Raw genomic sequence first — 17530 nt, forward strand, 5'->3', positions numbered from 1 at the left:
GTCCATTCTTTTAATTATGTTTTTGGGTTTGTTTGGGGTTTTTGGTTTTTTTTTAAAAAATATACCCGCTTATGTTCACAACTTTTTTTTTTTTTCTAAAGTTGATTTTACAGTTTTAAAGCAAAAATGTTATTCAATAAAAACTGCTTTAAAAAAGCATTATATTTTGGTGTAATTATGTAAATACAGATTTTTTTTCACACCATTTTGTTGGTTTCTGGAGGAACTTTTAATTAAGGGGTGTAATATGGTGAGGGGTTTTTTGCTTTCTTTTAAAAAAAAAAACCAACCCAAAACGTTCTGCTGTAGAGACAAAGGAAAATGTACCAAATAATTAACATTCCTTTTTTTTTGGGGGGGGGGGGGGGTTTACACAAGGAAAAAAAAAGAAATATGGAACGTGCACTATAGGTGCATTTTCTCATTCAATTGGGATGCATATACTCAAAAGAATGGACATGCTGCTTTTTTTTTTTTAGTGTCTTCCGCATGCACATCGCGGTATAGATGTGCAGTTTTTAGAGGTTTTTGTGTCAGAAACTAACCTAAAACTACACCATATTGTTATAACCAATATTAAAAATTCAAAAACACCATAAAAATAAAAAAAAAATTAAAAAAAAAAGACGCTTTTTAGAAAATTGTTTTTATATTGAATTTTTCTGGCTAAAAAAATAAATAAATCCATAGGGGAAAAAAAAAAATTAAACCTTGTGTGAACATTAAGGCTATGTGCACACGTTGCTTTTTTAGGCTATGTGCGCACGTGTGCGTAATTCATGCAGTTACGCTGCGCTTTGTAGCGCAGCGTAACTGCATGCGTCCTGCGTCCCCTGCATAATCTATGGAGATTGTGCAGGGACCGTGCGCACGTGGCATATTAGAAAGCAGCGCTGCGTTCTAGAAGTGACATGTCACTTTTTCCGTGCGCTTTGCCGGCAGCCCCTGCTTAGTCTATGGCAGGAGCTGCAGGCAGAGCGCACGTTCTCGCCGGCACCATGCGCTTCAGAATGCAGCTTTTCAGCTGCGCTCTGAAGTGCACCTTTTCGGTGCGGTGCAGAGCGCACACGTGCGCACATACTCTAAATGCGTTTTTGCTTGCAGATTTTTCACAAAACTGCTAGCAAAAACCTGATGGCAGCAAAGTGTATGAGAATCTGTAAGTGTGAAGCATAAATACAGGATTTTTTCCTTGCAGATTTGGTGCAGAAATAAATAATCTGCAGCATGTCAATTCTTTCACTAATTGACTTCAATGGAACCCCCCCCCCCCCCCAAAAAAAAAAAAACAAAAAACTTTGCTAAAACTTTCAAAACTTTTAAGCGTCAGGTAAATTTTTTTTACGATAATTGAACAAAATGCATTCCCAATTTAATTCCATACTGGGGACAGCTCATCTCATGGAACTTGGCCAAAACCCCCCTTGTGTATGAGAAGCCCGAAAGCCATCAATAGTGTATGGCGGCCATAAAAGAAGCATTCAGTTCTATGGAGATAAGATGCCATTAGGAGTCTGCCAGTGACCCCCTCCATTGAATGGAGAACGCGGTGGAAACAACTGTCTGACAAATCAGAGTACAGGCAACTTAATTTTAGGATCTACTCTTCTTTTTCTTTTTTTTTTTTGTTGATTTTCACCTCATTGTGCAAAAGTAACAATTTACTCCCGCATGATGGCATCCCACATCCCAACAACTTCAATGCCCACCCGTAATGGCACTTTAGGCTAGGGCTCCACTTTGCGTTCTCCTACTTGCAGTTCTAAACACATGTTTTGGGCTTAATTGATTTGACCAAAGTTGCCTTTTTCAGAAATTTAGCGCTGAAAACGCATGCGTATTTACCGCATTTTAGATGCGTTTTCAGCGCTTTTTCACCTGCGTTTTGACAGATGCGTTTTGAACATCAAGACACTGCTAAATAAAATTTTAACAGTCAAACAAAATGAAAAAAAGAGAAAAAAAAGGAACTCAGAATTTTATAAATAATTAAGGAAATAGAAATATTTAATAAAATTATAGCGGTAATTACTATTTTTTTGGAAAAATTGCAATAAATTATTATTTTTCTTAAATTTAATTGTCGGACTGTGTGTGTGTGTAAAGGGACATATGAAATCATTATTTTGATGTCCAAAACGCATGTTTTCTGCACATAAAAAGCAGGTAAAACGCAGGAATTTGAAGGAATCTTGTTTTTTGCAACTTCTCATTGACTTCAATGTTAGGGTATGTGCGCACGTTGCTTTTTACCTGCTTTTTACCTGCTTTTTTGCTGCTTTTTCTTCTGCGCTGTTTAATGCCAAAATGGATGTGTTCTTCTATTCAAGCAAAGTCTATGGGAATTTGGGTTTCTTGTTCACACTATGTTGTTCAAAATGCTGCCTTTTTGTGGCAGAACTTTGGTCAAAAACTCAGCTTTTCAAAGAAGCAACATGTCAATTGTTTTTGCCATTTGGGTTTTGCACTGCAAAGCTGAGTTTTTGACCAAAGTTCTGCCACAAAAAGGCAGCATTTTGAACAACATAGTGTGAACAAGAAACCCAAATTCCCATAGACTTTGCTTGAATAGAAGAACACATCCATTTTGGCATTAAACAGCGCAGAAGAAAAAGCAGCAAAAAAGCAGGTAAAAAGCAGGTAAAAAGCAACGTGCGCACATACCCTTAGCAAAACGCACCCAAAATGGCAAAAACAATTGACATGCTGCTTCTTTGAACGCATAGTTTTTGCCACAAAATATGCAAATTCGCAGATGCGTTTACAAAACGCAAAGTGGGGTCGGAGAAAATCACAAATGCGATTGAAATGGCTGGAAAATGAAAACGCAAGCATTTTGGCATAAAAAAGGTGCTTCTCAAAACGCACCCAAAAAGCACCTGAAAAGCAGGTAAAAACGCAAAGTGGGGCCCTAGCCTTTGACAGGCTGCACCCAACAACTCAACATTTTGAAAAGGCCACATTCTCATGATGAGCTTTTGATATTGCAGAATCTCTGCATCTATTTCAAAAAGGGTACTTGCATTTTGTGTGCAGTTTAACATGTTTTTATTATTGCTGTTTATGTCTTTTTGGTTGGTCACAAAAAAAAAACAACTGTCATGTAGAGCTGTTGAAGGGACTTCATCCCCCTCTTCTTCACCAGCCACAGGTCGTCATGGCGATTATCTGATTGGCCTGGAAGCTTAAGGTATTTATGACTTTGGGTGATGGTAGAACCAAAGCCAAAAGCTGCAGAGAAAGACAATTCTTTGTAATATTGGCGGGAAAACTCCTAAAGCAGGTTTTGAAGTGCGACTTTAATGCTAGAAAGATGAAAAACACATTGCCAGAATCCCTGCGTCGTGCGGAACCCAGCGCACCGTCTCACCTGACGAGGAGATCGATGGAATCACGACAAATTAGTATTGGCCAGTAAAATTGTGCTAGAGGCGTTGTGTTTGGTATCAATGTAACTGTAAAATCGAGATATTAAATATGACGCTAATATCTTTCACCTGTGTGACCCAGGGGCAAAGATATGAAAAACCCTAGAATTATGGAACTTTGTGACCATCTCAAGCCCAGCCCACAAGTGACTGTAAAATGATGTCACAGGCAAGGGGGGCTAGCAAGAGCATAAGAGACAGTTCCTGTCTTGGGGGCTCAGTCAGCACGAGGAGGGCATCATGAAGGGTGATGCTGGCCGATTCTAACATCTCTTGGAGTTCCCTCCTACTCCCTAAGCAGACGTCACTTCTATGGCACAAGCTTAGTAAGTTTCACGTTTATACCTTTTATTTTATGTAACTGTTATGCCGTAATGTGTATTGTTCCCTTTTGTAAATTCCTGTATATTCTTTAAACACTGCCTATTTTCGGATTAAATATATAAAAATTTAAGAGTTTCTTTCCTTATGCTTTATATACGAATCCAAAACCCCGAAGGGCCTTATGCTATCTGAAACGGGTTCCCAGCTACCTGTAGAAAGTCTGGGTGGTGGCAGCGTAATTGTTATTGCATAGAATTATTGGAGTGCTATCATTAAGGGTACCGAGGTATATAAATATTCCATTAGCAGGAATCAGAGATATACATTTACCCTTGCTGTGAGACCTCCAATATTTGGCATTATCAGCTCAGCAGCCTCATCTTATGCATTGTCCTGCAGTACCAAAAGTGGCCTGCAGACAGGGGGGGCGCTAGAGAGTAGTCGTGTGTAACAAATCAGTGAACAGCTGCGGATTTCTGAGGGACTTCCCCGGCTGTTCGTGACAAATTGGTGGCAAGCGGTGGGATATATAAAGCATTAGTGATCTGGTTTGAGCAATCATCCCTGTCACTAAAAACTTGCAAAAGTTTTGAGGATCGAACTCAGTGTTTAAATATACCTGGAACAATACTGTACGTGTAGCAGTTACCCCCTCCCCTTCTCTCTTGTTTTCTATCCTATCTTTTATTTGGCAATTATGGAGGCTGTGTCAGAAGCCTGGTACAATCAGCAGAAGAAGGAGGTTCTTGCTGCACTCTGCAGATCCAAGTTGATTGATGGCCATGGCAAAACGAGGCAGGACCTCATTAAAGAACTTTTACAATGGGACGCAGAGCACGTTCATTCCCCCAGTGCTGGAGAAGAGGAGGCAAGCCAAGCCCAGGATAGTGCTTCTGCAGAGTCCCCACCATCAACTGCAAGCCAGAGCAGTGACCGGGGCAACATGGACTCTTTCCTGAAGATGGCTCTACAACAATTCGCTGCAGATGACCGGCAGGGACGGCTAAACCTCATTCAGCAATATCGAGAGGCTGAGAGAGCCGAGCGAGAGGCTGAGAGAGCCGAGCGAGAGGCTGAGAGAGCCGAGCGAGAGGCTGAGAGAGCCGAGCGCCAGGCTCAGGCCGAGCGAGAGGCTGAGAGAGCCGAGCGAGAGCGCCAAGCCCAGAGAGACCATGAATTGAATATCCTCAAAGCCCGGCAGCAGACATCTTCCTCACTAAACGGTGAGTCCAATAATGCCAGCAGCTTTAAGCCCCGACCGGAGCACTTTCTTGTGATGGAAAAGGACGGGGATTTGGACACCTTTCTGAGGGGATTTGAAAAGACTTGCTTGCAGTACCAGTTGCCCTCAACACAATGGGCACAATACTTAACCCCAGGGCTGCGAGGCAAGGCCCTGGACGCGTTTGCCAGTCTCCCTCAAGAGCAGAGTGGAGACTATGGGGCCATAAAGCAGGCCCTAGTACGGAAGTATCAGCTGACTCCGGAGGTGTACCGAAAAAAATTCCGGACCCTCCAGCTCGGACCTCATGACAGCTACAGCGATTTGGAGGGTGGGCTCCAGCGCACCTTTGACCAGTGGATCCAAGGACTGTCCGTTACAACCTTTGAGGAGTTAAAGGACCTCATGGTGAAGGACCAACTCCTACATGTCTGTCCTGTGGAGGTTCGACAGTTTGTTATGGACCGAGAGCCCAAGGAGGCCTCAAAAGCAGCCCAGATTGCCGACGCCTATGTGGCCAACCGTGCATCGGAGGTGCGGAAGCCGTCCACCACTAGCTGGAAAGGGGGTAAGATGACAACTACAACCACCCCTGCCCCTACCAGCCGACCTCCCGTAGGTCCTGTTTCATCCACCAGTGCCCGGCCCACCTCTGACACTCGCAGGTGTTTTTCCTGCAACCAGCCTGGACACCTCAGCTCTGGTTGCCCAGAGAGGCAGAAGAGGAACCCCACATCCAAGGCCCAAGGGCCTACTGGAACTGTCCTGTTGGCAAGGAAGGCGGGTGGTAGGGCCTGCGAAAACCTACACCCCGTCACCGTAGGCGGAACCCCCACTGTGGGGCTCAAGGACACTGGGGCCGACAGAACACTGGTCCGCCCTGAACTGGTACCCCCTGAAAACTTTATCCCGGGAAAACTCCTGACTGTCGCCTTGGCGGGGGGTGTCCACCAATCCTTCCCAATGGCCCCGATTCCCCTCGACTGGGGTGCTGGGAGAGGGTGGAGGGAAGTGGGGGTGGATGAACATCTACCAACCAATGTTTTATTGGGGACTGATCTGGGGCGATTAGTTGCACAATTTCTCCCTGATGATCCTCCCGAATCCAAAAAGTCATGTGATACAAATGTTGTTGATCAGTCATGTGATGCAAATGTTGTTAAATCATGTGATGCAAATGTTGTTGATAAGTCATGCGACCCGAATGCGGATATCCAGAACGTGATTACAAATGTTGTGCATGGTAATAAAGTGGAGATTTGTACAGGGGAACTCAGCCATGCCACGCGGCAGGGTGACGTGGCTGAGGACGACCCCAAGGTAGCAAGTGTCTGTACCGACAGAGATGGAGGCAGACATGAGAACCACGAGGACAGTGGTCAAGTGCAGCTGAGCAGTGTCACAGCGGACAGTGACACAGCCAGTAGTACCTGTCAGGCTGATGGGGAAGAGTGGTTATTCCCCGGGGAGACAGCCTTCATCGGTGCTGTCACCCGCAGTCAGAGTGCCCAGAACGCAAATGAAACCTTGCCTGCTGACACCTCTTCACCCAGAGGGATAACGGAACTGGTTACGGACCCAGAGCAGGTCCCAGAGGGTCCTGGTGAGGTTGGAACCTTAACGTCACTTTTGGCTGCTTCTAGCCAAGAGTTTCAGGTGGCTCTACGAACTGATGCCAGTCTAAAGACGTTAAGGGACCTCGCAGAGAAGCCCTCTTCCGAGACCGATAAGGAGAAGGTATTCTGGGACCAGGGAAAGTTGTACCGGGAGACAATTCCCTGTAACCCCCAACAAGAGTGGCTGAAGGAAAAACAGCTGGTGGTGCCTCACCGCTTTAGGAGTGAGTTGCTGCGGATTGCCCATGAGATCCCACTCGCCGGACACTTGGGGGTTATCAAAACCAAGGCCCGGCTGTCTCACCACTTCTATTGGCCCAAAATGGGGACAGATGTTGCCAACTACTGCCGCTCCTGCATCACATGTCAAAGAGTGGGAAAGTCAGGGCCTGCTCCCAAAGCTCCCCTGATCTCTTTGCCGGTGATAGAGGAGCCTTTCCAGAGGGTCGCTGTGGACATTGTCGGGCCTCTGGCCGTCCCCAGCAGCTCTGGAAAACGGTTCGTCCTTACTGTGGTAGACTATGCTACCCGGTATCCGGAGGCAGTGGCTCTGTCCTCAGTTAGAGCCGATAAGGTGGCAGATGCCCTCTTGACCATATTCTCCCGAGTAGGATTTCCCAGGGAGATGCTTACCAACCAGGGGACTCAGTTCATGTCTCGTCTAATGGAGGCTCTCTGTAAGAAAATGCAGGTGCGGCATCTGATATCAAGCGCTTATCACCCACAGACCAATGGTTTGTGTGAGCGATTTAATGGTACCCTTAAGCAGATGCTTAAGATGCTGGTTGAGTCACATGGACGCGACTGGGAGCGGTATCTCTCACACCTGCTGTTTGCCTACAGAGAGGTACCACAGGCCTCAACGGGATTTTCCCCCTTCGAGCTCCTGTATGGCAGACGAGTCCGGGGGCCTCTTGGTCTGGTAAGGGAATCCTGGGAAGAGGAACTGAATTCCCCAGAAGTGTCCGTTGTGGAGTATGTCATTCGGCTCCGTGACAAGATGCAGTCAATGACGCAGATGGTGCATGAGAATATGGCGCAAGCCCAGGCCAGCCAGAAGCGATGGTACGACCAACACGCTCGAGAGCGGGTGTATTAAGTGGGTCAGAAGGTGTGGGTCCTGGTCCCAATGACCCAGAACAAGCTTCAGGCGGCCTGGGAGGGTCCATACCTGGTGCATCAGCGCCTCAATGACGTAAACTATGTGGTCACCATCGACCATGCCAGGAAGAGGCAAAAGGTCTTCCATGTCAACATGATGAAAGCTCATCATGACAGGGAAGCCTTTGCTCTTCCTGTGTGTAGTCTTCCCGAGGAAGGCGAAAGTGAAGTCTTGGTGGACTTGCTCGCCTCAGCCCGGGATGGAGGGTCTATCGAGGAGGCGGCATTCAACCCACAGCTATCCTTGGACCAAAAGTCCCAGCTGCGGGAGGTATTCCGGCCCTACCTGATGACCTTCACGAATGTCCCAGGGAAGACATCCCTAGCCACCCACCAGGTGGACACAGGGAGTCATTCCCCAGTTCGTCAACCCCCATACCGTGTCTCCCTAGAGGTACAAAAGGACATAAAAAGGGAGATCGATGAAATGCTAGTCCTGGGAGTGATCCAGAGGTCCAAAAGTGCATGGGCCTCGCCTGTAGTCTTGGTTCCCAAAAAGGACTGGACAACCCGGTTTTGTGTGGACTACAGGAGGCTAAATGCAATCACAGCACCCGATGCGTACCCAATGCCACGCATCGACGAGTTACTGGATTGCTTAGCCGGGGCCCAGTACCTGACCATCATGGACCTGAGTCGAGGGTACTGGCAGATTCCTATGTCCAAGGAAGCACAGGAAAGGTCCGCCTTCATCACCCCATTCGGGCTGTATGAATCCCTTGTCATGCCCTTTGGCATGAGAAATGCTCCTGCCACTTTCCAGCGATTGGTCGACCAGCTGCTCGAGGGACTAGGAGGGTTTGCAGTAGCTTACCTGGATGACATTGCCATCTTTAGTCCCACTTGGGAGGAACACCTGGGGCACCTGGAACAGGTGCTCAGGCGGATCCAAAGCGCTGGTCTGACTATAAAGCCAGGGAAGTGTCAGATCGGCATGACTGAGGTACAGTACCTTGGACACAGAGTGGGTGGCGGGACCCTGAAACCAGAGCCAGGGAAGGTTGATGCCATCACCTCCTGGCCTACCCCCAAGTCAAAGAAGCAGGTGATGTCCTTCTTGGGTACGGCAGGGTACTATAGGAAGTTCGTTCCTAACTATAGTGCTCTTGCTAAGCCGTTGACGGACCTCACCAAAAAGAAGCTACCGCAAGTAGTCACCTGGACAGATGACTGTGAACGGTCCTTCAGGGCACTAAAAGCTGCCCTCGCCAGTTCCCCAATCCTACAAGCTCCGGACTTCACCCGACGGTTCATAGTTCAGACAGATGCCAGTGCGTTTGGCCTTGGTGCAGTACTCAGCCAGGTAAATGGGAAGGGAGAAGAGCATCCGGTGATGTTTCTCAGCCGCAAGCTCTTATCCCGGGAAGTGGCCTACGCCACTGTGGAGAAGGAGTGCCTCTCTATAGTGTGGGCCCTGCGGAAACTGCAGCCCTACCTATATGGACGCAACTTCACCATAGTGACAGACCACAACCCTCTCAGCTGGCTACATCGGGTGGCCGGCGACAATGGTAAGCTACTGCGGTGGAGCTTGGCACTACAGCAGTATGACTTTACCATTCAACACAGGAAGGGTGTTGAGCATGGCAACGCTGATGGGCTGTCCCGGCAGGGGGATGCCAGCGAGGTAGGCTTAGGAGACGATTGGCAAATCAATCTCCCATGCTACCTCAAAAAGGGGGAGGTGTCATGTAGAGCTGTTGAAGGGACTTCATCCCCCTCTTCTTCACCAGCCACAGGTCGTCATGCCGATTATCTGATTGGCCTGGAAGCTTAAGGTATTTATGACTTTGGGTGATGGTAGAACCAAAGCCAAAAGCTGCAGAGAAAGACAATTCTTTGTAATATTGGCGGGAAAACTCCCAAAGCAGGTTTTGAAGTGCGACTTTAATGCTAGAAAGATGAAAAACACATTGCCAGAATCCCTGCGTCGTGCGGAACCCAGCGCACCGTCTCACCTGACGAGGAGATCGACGGAATCACGACAAATTAGTATTGGCCAGTAAAATTGTGCTAGAGGCGTTGTGTTTGGTATCAATGTAACTGTAAAATCGAGATATTAAATATGACGCTAATATCTTTCACCTGTGTGACCCAGGGGCAAAGATATGAAAAACCCTAGAATTATGGAACTTTGTGACCATCTCAAGCCCAGCCCACAAGTGACTGTAAAATGATGTCACAGGCAAGGGGGGCTAGCAAGAGCATAAGAGACAGTTCCTGTCTTGGGGGCTCAGTCAGCACGAGGAGGGCATCATGAAGGGTGATGCTGGCCGATTCTAACATCTCTTGGAGTTCCCTCCTACTCCCTAAGCAGACGTCACTTCTATGGCACAAGCTTAGTAAGTTTCACGTTTATACCTTTTATTTTATGTAACTGTTATGCCGTAATGTGTATTGTTCCCTTTTGTAAATTCCTGTATATTCTTTAAACACTGCCTATTTTCGGATTAAATATATAAAAATTTAAGAGTTTCTTTCCTTATGCTTTATATACGAATCCAAAACCCCGAAGGGCCTTATGCTATCTGAAACGGGTTCCCAGCTACCTGTAGAAAGTCTGGGTGGTGGCAGCGTAATTGTTATTGCATAGAATTATTGGAGTGCTATCATTAAGGGTACCGAGGTATATAAATATTCCATTAGCAGGAATCAGAGATATACATTTACCCTTGCTGTGAGACCTCCAATATTTGGCATTATCAGCTCAGCAGCCTCATCTTATGCATTGTCCTGCAGTACCAAAAGTGGCCTGCAGACAGGGGGGGCGCTAGAGAGTAGTCGTGTGTAACAAATCAGTGAACAGCTGCGGATTTCTGAGGGACTTCCCCGGCTGTTCGTGACAACAACAAAAAAAAAACGGCCTTGTTTTTGATACTTTTTTGTTTGTTTGACTTCTGCAAATGTTTACATGCATTTTTAATGCATTTCCGTTGTGGGAACTCAGTGAAAACACTGTCTGCAAATTTTCTGCAGCTAATGTAAATCTATGGAGAAAACTGTACAGAAAACGCAAAGTACTTGCAAGAAAAATTAACATGCTGCAGCACGGTGGCTCAGTGGTTAGCACTGCAGTCTTTCAGCACTGGGGTCCTGGGTTCAAATCCCACCAAGGACACCATCTGCAAGGAGTTTGTATGTTCTGCTTGTGTTTGTGTGGGTTTCCTCCCACACTCCGAAGACATACAGATAGGGGACATTAGATTGTGAGCCCCAATGGGCTCAACGTAAAGCACTGTTTTATTTGAAACACACATACCACAAAGAAGCAGCGCAGTGGGCAGATGTCTATAAATCCCATCCAACTTTGCTGGAACTGTAAGGGTATGTATGTTACACCAAAAAACAAAAACTGCATCTCTTGGCAGGAAAAATGGTGCAGAAATAAAGCACTTTTTTGCATTATTTGATACGTTGGGTTTTTTGCATTCGGATAGGAAAATCGCTGGAAAAAACGCAGAACCAATTGATATGTTTGGTGCAAATTTTTTCTGCACCAAAATCTGCATGGAAAGAAATCTGCAACGCGAGCACAGCACTTTAGGATTCTCAGACACTTGGCTTGAATCAGGATAGATATGCAAATATAGGCAACAAACTGCTCGATAAACAGCAACGAAAAACTCAAGTGTACACACACAGCCTTAGCTATGTGCGCACGTTGCGTGAATACATGCAGTTACGCTGCGCTTTGTAGCTGCATGCGTCCTGCGTCCCCTGCACAGTCTATGGAGATTGTGCAGGGGCCGTGCGCACGTGGCTTCTTGGAGCGCAGCGCTTCGGCTGCTGCCCGAAGCGCTGCGTTCAAGAAGTGACATGTCACTTCTTCCGTGCGCTTTGCCGGCAGCTCCTGCACTGTCTATGGCAGGAGCTGCAGGCAGAGCGCATGGAATCTGCTTTTTTTTTTTTTTTTCTACGGACATTTTCTGCAGCGATTTGAAGTGCACATGTGCTCTTCGGATCGCTGCAGAAAATTCTGCAGTGACTGTACGCAACGTGCGCACATAGCCTTACACACTAAGGCTACGTTCACATACTGCATCTTTTCTAACCATAAAGATGCAGCGTTTTTGGTCTCAAAAAACGCACCTATGGCAAAAAAGGCATCAAAAAAACATTTGGTGCGTTTTTAGCGCATTTTGCCCAATGCATTTTTTTAAGTCAAATCTATTGACTGTAAGGACAAAAACAAAAACACAAGATCGTGCTTACAGTGTGCATACGGTTTTGTGGCCCAAATCTGCAGGTCTCTTTATGCCTTATATAACAGCAAAGTCAATGCTGTGCATGTGTAGCTTAATTTTTCCTTGCAGATATAGTATGAAAAACTGTAGTAGTATGTCAGTAGTTGGTGCATTTTTTCCTGCATTTCTTTTTAGGCTTCCACCAATTAACTTAAATGAAAAAAACAAAAACGGATACCACAAAAAACACAACCGAACACATACATTTTTTGGTGTTTCTTTTTGTGGTGTTTTCCTGCCAGAAGAATCAGAAAATGTCTGCACCAAATCTGCAGCATGTGCACGAACCCCAACACACTGCGTTTTTGTTTTTTTTAACAGCATCAAAAACTTAAAAATTCATAGTGAGAATGTAGCAGATATGTGGCAAAAGGGCTGCTCAGTGGCCATTAATTGCACAGGAAAAGAAAGGATTGTATAAACTTCACCACACGTCTTCCCATGACAGAAAAGACTGACAGGAGATCCCCAAAATGATGCGCTTACACAAGAAAATAGGGGCTTATATCTTGTGTTTTACAACTTTAGAGCACTGTTCTGGTTTTACATAGGACTGCGAGTTGAGCTAAATGTACATATACATAGGAATGCAATGTTTGCCAGGCAAAATGGTTGCTAAAGGGAAACAACAAGGCCAATCATAAGTCAGGTTTCATTCCTTTACTTGCTCTTGAACTATGAAACCTGCTCTGTGATTGGTTGCTATGGGGCAAAGAGCTCGCTATAAGAAGTGAAAGCAAAGCTCTGATTGTATTAGGCCTCGTTTCCCATGGCGACCAATGACCAATGCACCTTCTGCTATAATATTATGCTGAATAATTTTGATATAAAAGATGGCGCCTGTTTATCTTACACTGTCTAACATTTAAGATAATTTTTCTGTTTTGTCCTGAAAGCCAGCTCCATGGAAAAAAAAAAAAAAAAAAAAACACACTAGCCCACTGCACATCTTCCTGGCATGAGACAGACTGAGGTTACCCCTCCCCCAGCAGGGTGACCCACATCCTTTGTTCCCTGGCAGGGCGGCTTGTCGGGACACCTCTTCTGAGGCTTTTGTGTCTCTTAAAAGCTGAATTTCAATTGTAAATAAAGCAGCCATCACCCGGCCAAAAATGCCGCACATAGGATTAGCAGACAAGCCATTATTGATATTTGTCTGCACCATTTTGCTAACATAGAAATCAATGTAAGAACACGGAGCTACAATTATGGAAATATTTGTTTAAACCCCCCCCCAAAAAACAAAAAACTATACATATCCATCTATATATACACACATACATACATACATACATACATACCATACATACACACACATACACACACATACATATATATATATATGTCACTGAGGTTAATCGCGGCCACCGCTGGATCCAGTGGCGGCCACCGGGTAACCTCAGTGGCAGCTCAGCTGATCGCGCTACTCACCTCAGTTGCTGCGTGGAGGTGACCGGAGCGGCTGTGTCTTCTGCAGCTCCAGTCACCTCCATGCAGCAAAGCTGGAAGCGACGCTGGAGATCCGTGGATTATGCCGGACATGGAGGGCTTTTTGGGGCTTATTAAATTGGTAATGAGGGAATTTGTTTGGTGTTTTTTATTTCTAATAAATGATGTTTTCAGGTGTGTGTGTGTGTGTTTATTTACTGTAACTTACAGATTAATCATGGAGGGTGTCTCAGACGCCTGACATGATTAATCTAGGATTTAGTGGCAGCTATGGGCTGCCGCTAACTCCTTATTACACCGATTTGCCAACGCACCAGGGTAAATCGGGAAGAGCCGGGTACAGTCCCAGAACTGTCGCATATAATGTATGCGGCAATTCTGGGCGGCTGCTGGCTGATATTGTTAGGCTGGGGGGCTCCCCATAACGTGGAGCTCCCCATCCTGAGAATACCAGTCTTCAGCCGTATGGCTTTATCTGGCTGGTATTAAAATTGGGGGGGGGGGGACCGCACGCCATTTTTTAGTTATTTCACTGCACACTATAGACCCGCCCACCGGCTGCTGTGATTGGTTGCAGTGAGACACCTGTCATTCAGCGTGGAGGCATGTCTCACTGCAACCAATCATAGGCGCCTGTGGGCGGGGAAAGCAGGGAATACGAGATTGTTTAATGAGCAGCCGGCTTTTTCAAAATAGTAAAAGCCGCCGGAGCAGTGTGAATGCCGTGCAGCGCCGGTGATCGGGGATCGGTGAGTATATGAGAGAGGGCTGCTAACTTCAGTCACTCAGGAGTTTAGCGGTCACCGGTGAGTCCTTCACTAGTGACCGCTAATCAGGACGCGGCACAGAGAGCCGCAGCATGACAATGAAGTCGGGTGAAGTTCACCCGAGTTCATTCTGATCGTGCGGCTCTGTCTGTGTCTGCTGTCATCTGACATTCAGCTCTGCTACATGGCTGTCTGTGTCTGCTGTCAACGGCCATGTAGCAGAGCTGAATGGCAGATGACATAGTAAAAAATACGCATTACACACGCTAGTAAAATCATTAATTTATTCAGAAAAAGCATCGCACTTGCGTTGAACTCGGACCTAACGTGAACTAAAATCAGCCGAGTTTTTTTCAGCCCAGTCGGACAGATTTTACTTGCATAGATGTGTTTCCACTCTTATACAATGGGGTGGCAGGTCGGATGCATGACCACAGCATTTGGCAACCAGATATGGACTGATTGGGGCGGTGGCTTGAGAATGAGCACCACCATTCCATTCCAACAGCCATAAAAGTGCCTCATTATACCAGTGTAGATACCGGCAGCTGGACCTGGCAGCTGGACCCCCACCGATAGCCATCACCTTTCCTGTGGGTGAGAACTTTATTTCATCAGATAACTCCTTCATTAGCAATATGGTTTACCAAATAACGCGGCATTTTACTTGCAAAAACAAGCAACCATTTACATAAACGTTGAAGGCATCATGACAGCCTAAAACACAAGTCCGCACCACTTTCCCATACCGCGTTTCTCATGGTGTTTTCAACAGTGATACTTTTTTTTTTTTTTTACTTTACAGTTCATGTCATAATATATACAGCACAGAGCAATAAACAGTGATATATTTTATTTTTGCAGCCTCCTCTAGGTATAATTATCTTTTTCTCAGTCTTTAGAACTTTAAAAACAACAGTATAAAAGAGCAAGAAACGTTACCAAACCCAATGACAAAACAACAGAATTTCATGCTGTTATTTTACAAACCTTAATAAAAAAATTAAAAATAAAATAAAAATAGATGGGGAGGAGGGGGGTGCAAACAATACATACAATCTTCCATTCTCTAGGATCGGTGATCATTGGAAAAAAAAAAAAAAAAAAAAAGCTGCGGGTATGGAATGAGTGATGCAGATTTTTGCACAGGCTGAAGGGGAATTACGAGCTACATTCACAAGCTGGCAAAAATCAACGGGATCCCAGGGGCGAATCCAAACTGATCAAATATTGATGGACTTTAAGGCGGGCGCATCAATTTTAATATAAGAAAATTCTTTTAAAGCTGGATTGAAAACTTGTGAAAAATATCCAGTGGACATCAGCACAATTATAGGATGTAAGGTAGGTTTTATTAGGATAGAATTTGTATAGGAAACAAGAAACATTTACCAATACCATAAAGAGAAAATACTAACAATACTTCATCCCACAGACATACAGTATTTTTGTAGATCAAAAATACCGGTACTTTTTTTTTTGTTTTATTTTTTGGTTGCGTTTGTGCCATGCGTCTTAGTGAAATCATTGGCTGGAAGGGCTGAAAAACGCAGGAAAAAAAAAAAAAAAATGCACCAACAATTGACATTCTGCTTCTTTTTGCTGCACCCAAATCTGCAAGGAAAAAAAAATAAGAAGCAGCGTGTGCACCGCATTTCAGAATTCGATTCGACTTTGCTGCATAAGGATAGACATGCAGAATTGGGCAACAATCTGCATGATAAACTGCATTAAATCTAAATAAAAAAAATGCACTGTGTGCACACACCATTAGGCTATGGTCACACTGTTTTTGCAGCTTTTTTTTAGCTGTGGATTTGCCTTGGTTTTATACAAATCCATGTAAATAAAACGCTGCTTTTTACAGTCCCAGCAATGAGATTTATGAAATCACTCACACACCTCTGGATTTTTTCCTGACTGTTTTGTCAAATACCTGCTTTTTTTACATGTTTTTAAAGAATGAACATGTCATTTCTTTGCAGCATTTTTGCAAACGGCTTTACATTGAAACAACCAACTTTGGTGAAAAACCGCTGCAAAAACGCCACAAAATGCTGCGTCAAAAACCACACAACTCCCACGAGACAGCCTGTCACAAGATCAGGTTTTGGTCAGGAAAAAAACCGCTGCAAAAACACCATGTGTGAACATAGCCCAATATTCACATATTTATCCACTAGGTGTAAAAAAACAAAAACAAAAACAAAACAACTCATGATGTAATCAAGGAGTATTTCCAGAGAATTTAATAGAAAAGTGTTTCAAGCGTTTTTTTGCAGTAGATTTAGGAGTTGTTCCATACCCCTACAAAAATGTGAATGTGGTGCCCATGGGTTTCAGGCGCCATAGGGTATTACCCCACTTTTCAGGGTTAATATCTATCCCGGGTCAGGAGGGGGGTTAACCTGCCGATGTCTTCACAAAACACACATATACAACAATAAGGTGCTTACTCACAGGGGGTTGGACTAGGGCAGACATGATTATTAGCCATCACAAAGCATGAGACTTCCCTAGTCCCTAGGACAACCACTGCAGGCGGGCACCACATGGGGTAGAAGTAGGTGCAACAAACACACTTTAGACAGAACCTTCCCGGGCACAGCTTGGAATAACACCTAGCACTGATGACAGGAGTTAGTGTTTCTCTCTCTTTGGGGGCCCGTGGCTAGAGCAGGAGGCTCGGCCCGGGGTCCGAATAGCAACCGAGGGACTCTTCACTAACTGACTTTCATGGGCAGCGGCGGCCACATACCACAGGTAGCATCATTATCATCCGAGAGACTTTCCTAACAGTCACTACCATCCCCATCCTCGCCTCCCATCCACCGCCATCCTTCCCTTCCTGTACGCCTCGGGGCAACGGAACTGGGCCAAGCCACCCAGTGACAACGCAGAGGATCTGCACCCAAGGCTCGGCGACGAGTAGGTTAAAAACACCTGCCCCATGGGGCGCTACATGAACATAGCCCAACAAGTCTAGTCTTTTTATTACCAAACATTATCTGTTGAGGAGAACAAAATACAGATGTCCCGCACCTGTACACAATGATATTATGGTACAATGATCAAAAATGCCTTGGACGGCGGATCAGATCTTATGTCTAATTGATATTGTCTAGGTTTTCTCTCGTAGAGAGAGTAATCTGTGCCAATATAAAAGAACTATTAAAAAAAAAAAAATGGAAGACTTTTCCCCAAGTTCGAAGGCCTAAGATGTAATATATCCATCCACATCACTATATCTGGATCTGAAGGGCATTAAACTACTAAAAGTTTAAATAAAAACAAACAAACATTCTATAAAAATGACAAA

The 17530-nt window shown here is 45.2% G+C and overlaps 1 protein-coding gene across 1 annotated transcript in view; it reads right to left on the minus strand.

Moving 5' to 3' along the window:
• LDB1 (LIM domain binding 1) overlaps positions 1-17530 on the minus strand; it is a 239641-nt gene that overhangs the window by 30491 nt on the left and 191620 nt on the right.

Source organism: Anomaloglossus baeobatrachus, chromosome 5 (assembly GCF_048569485.1).
Source record: "Anomaloglossus baeobatrachus isolate aAnoBae1 chromosome 5, aAnoBae1.hap1, whole genome shotgun sequence".
NCBI classification, from domain to species: Eukaryota; Metazoa; Chordata; class Amphibia; order Anura; family Aromobatidae; genus Anomaloglossus; species Anomaloglossus baeobatrachus.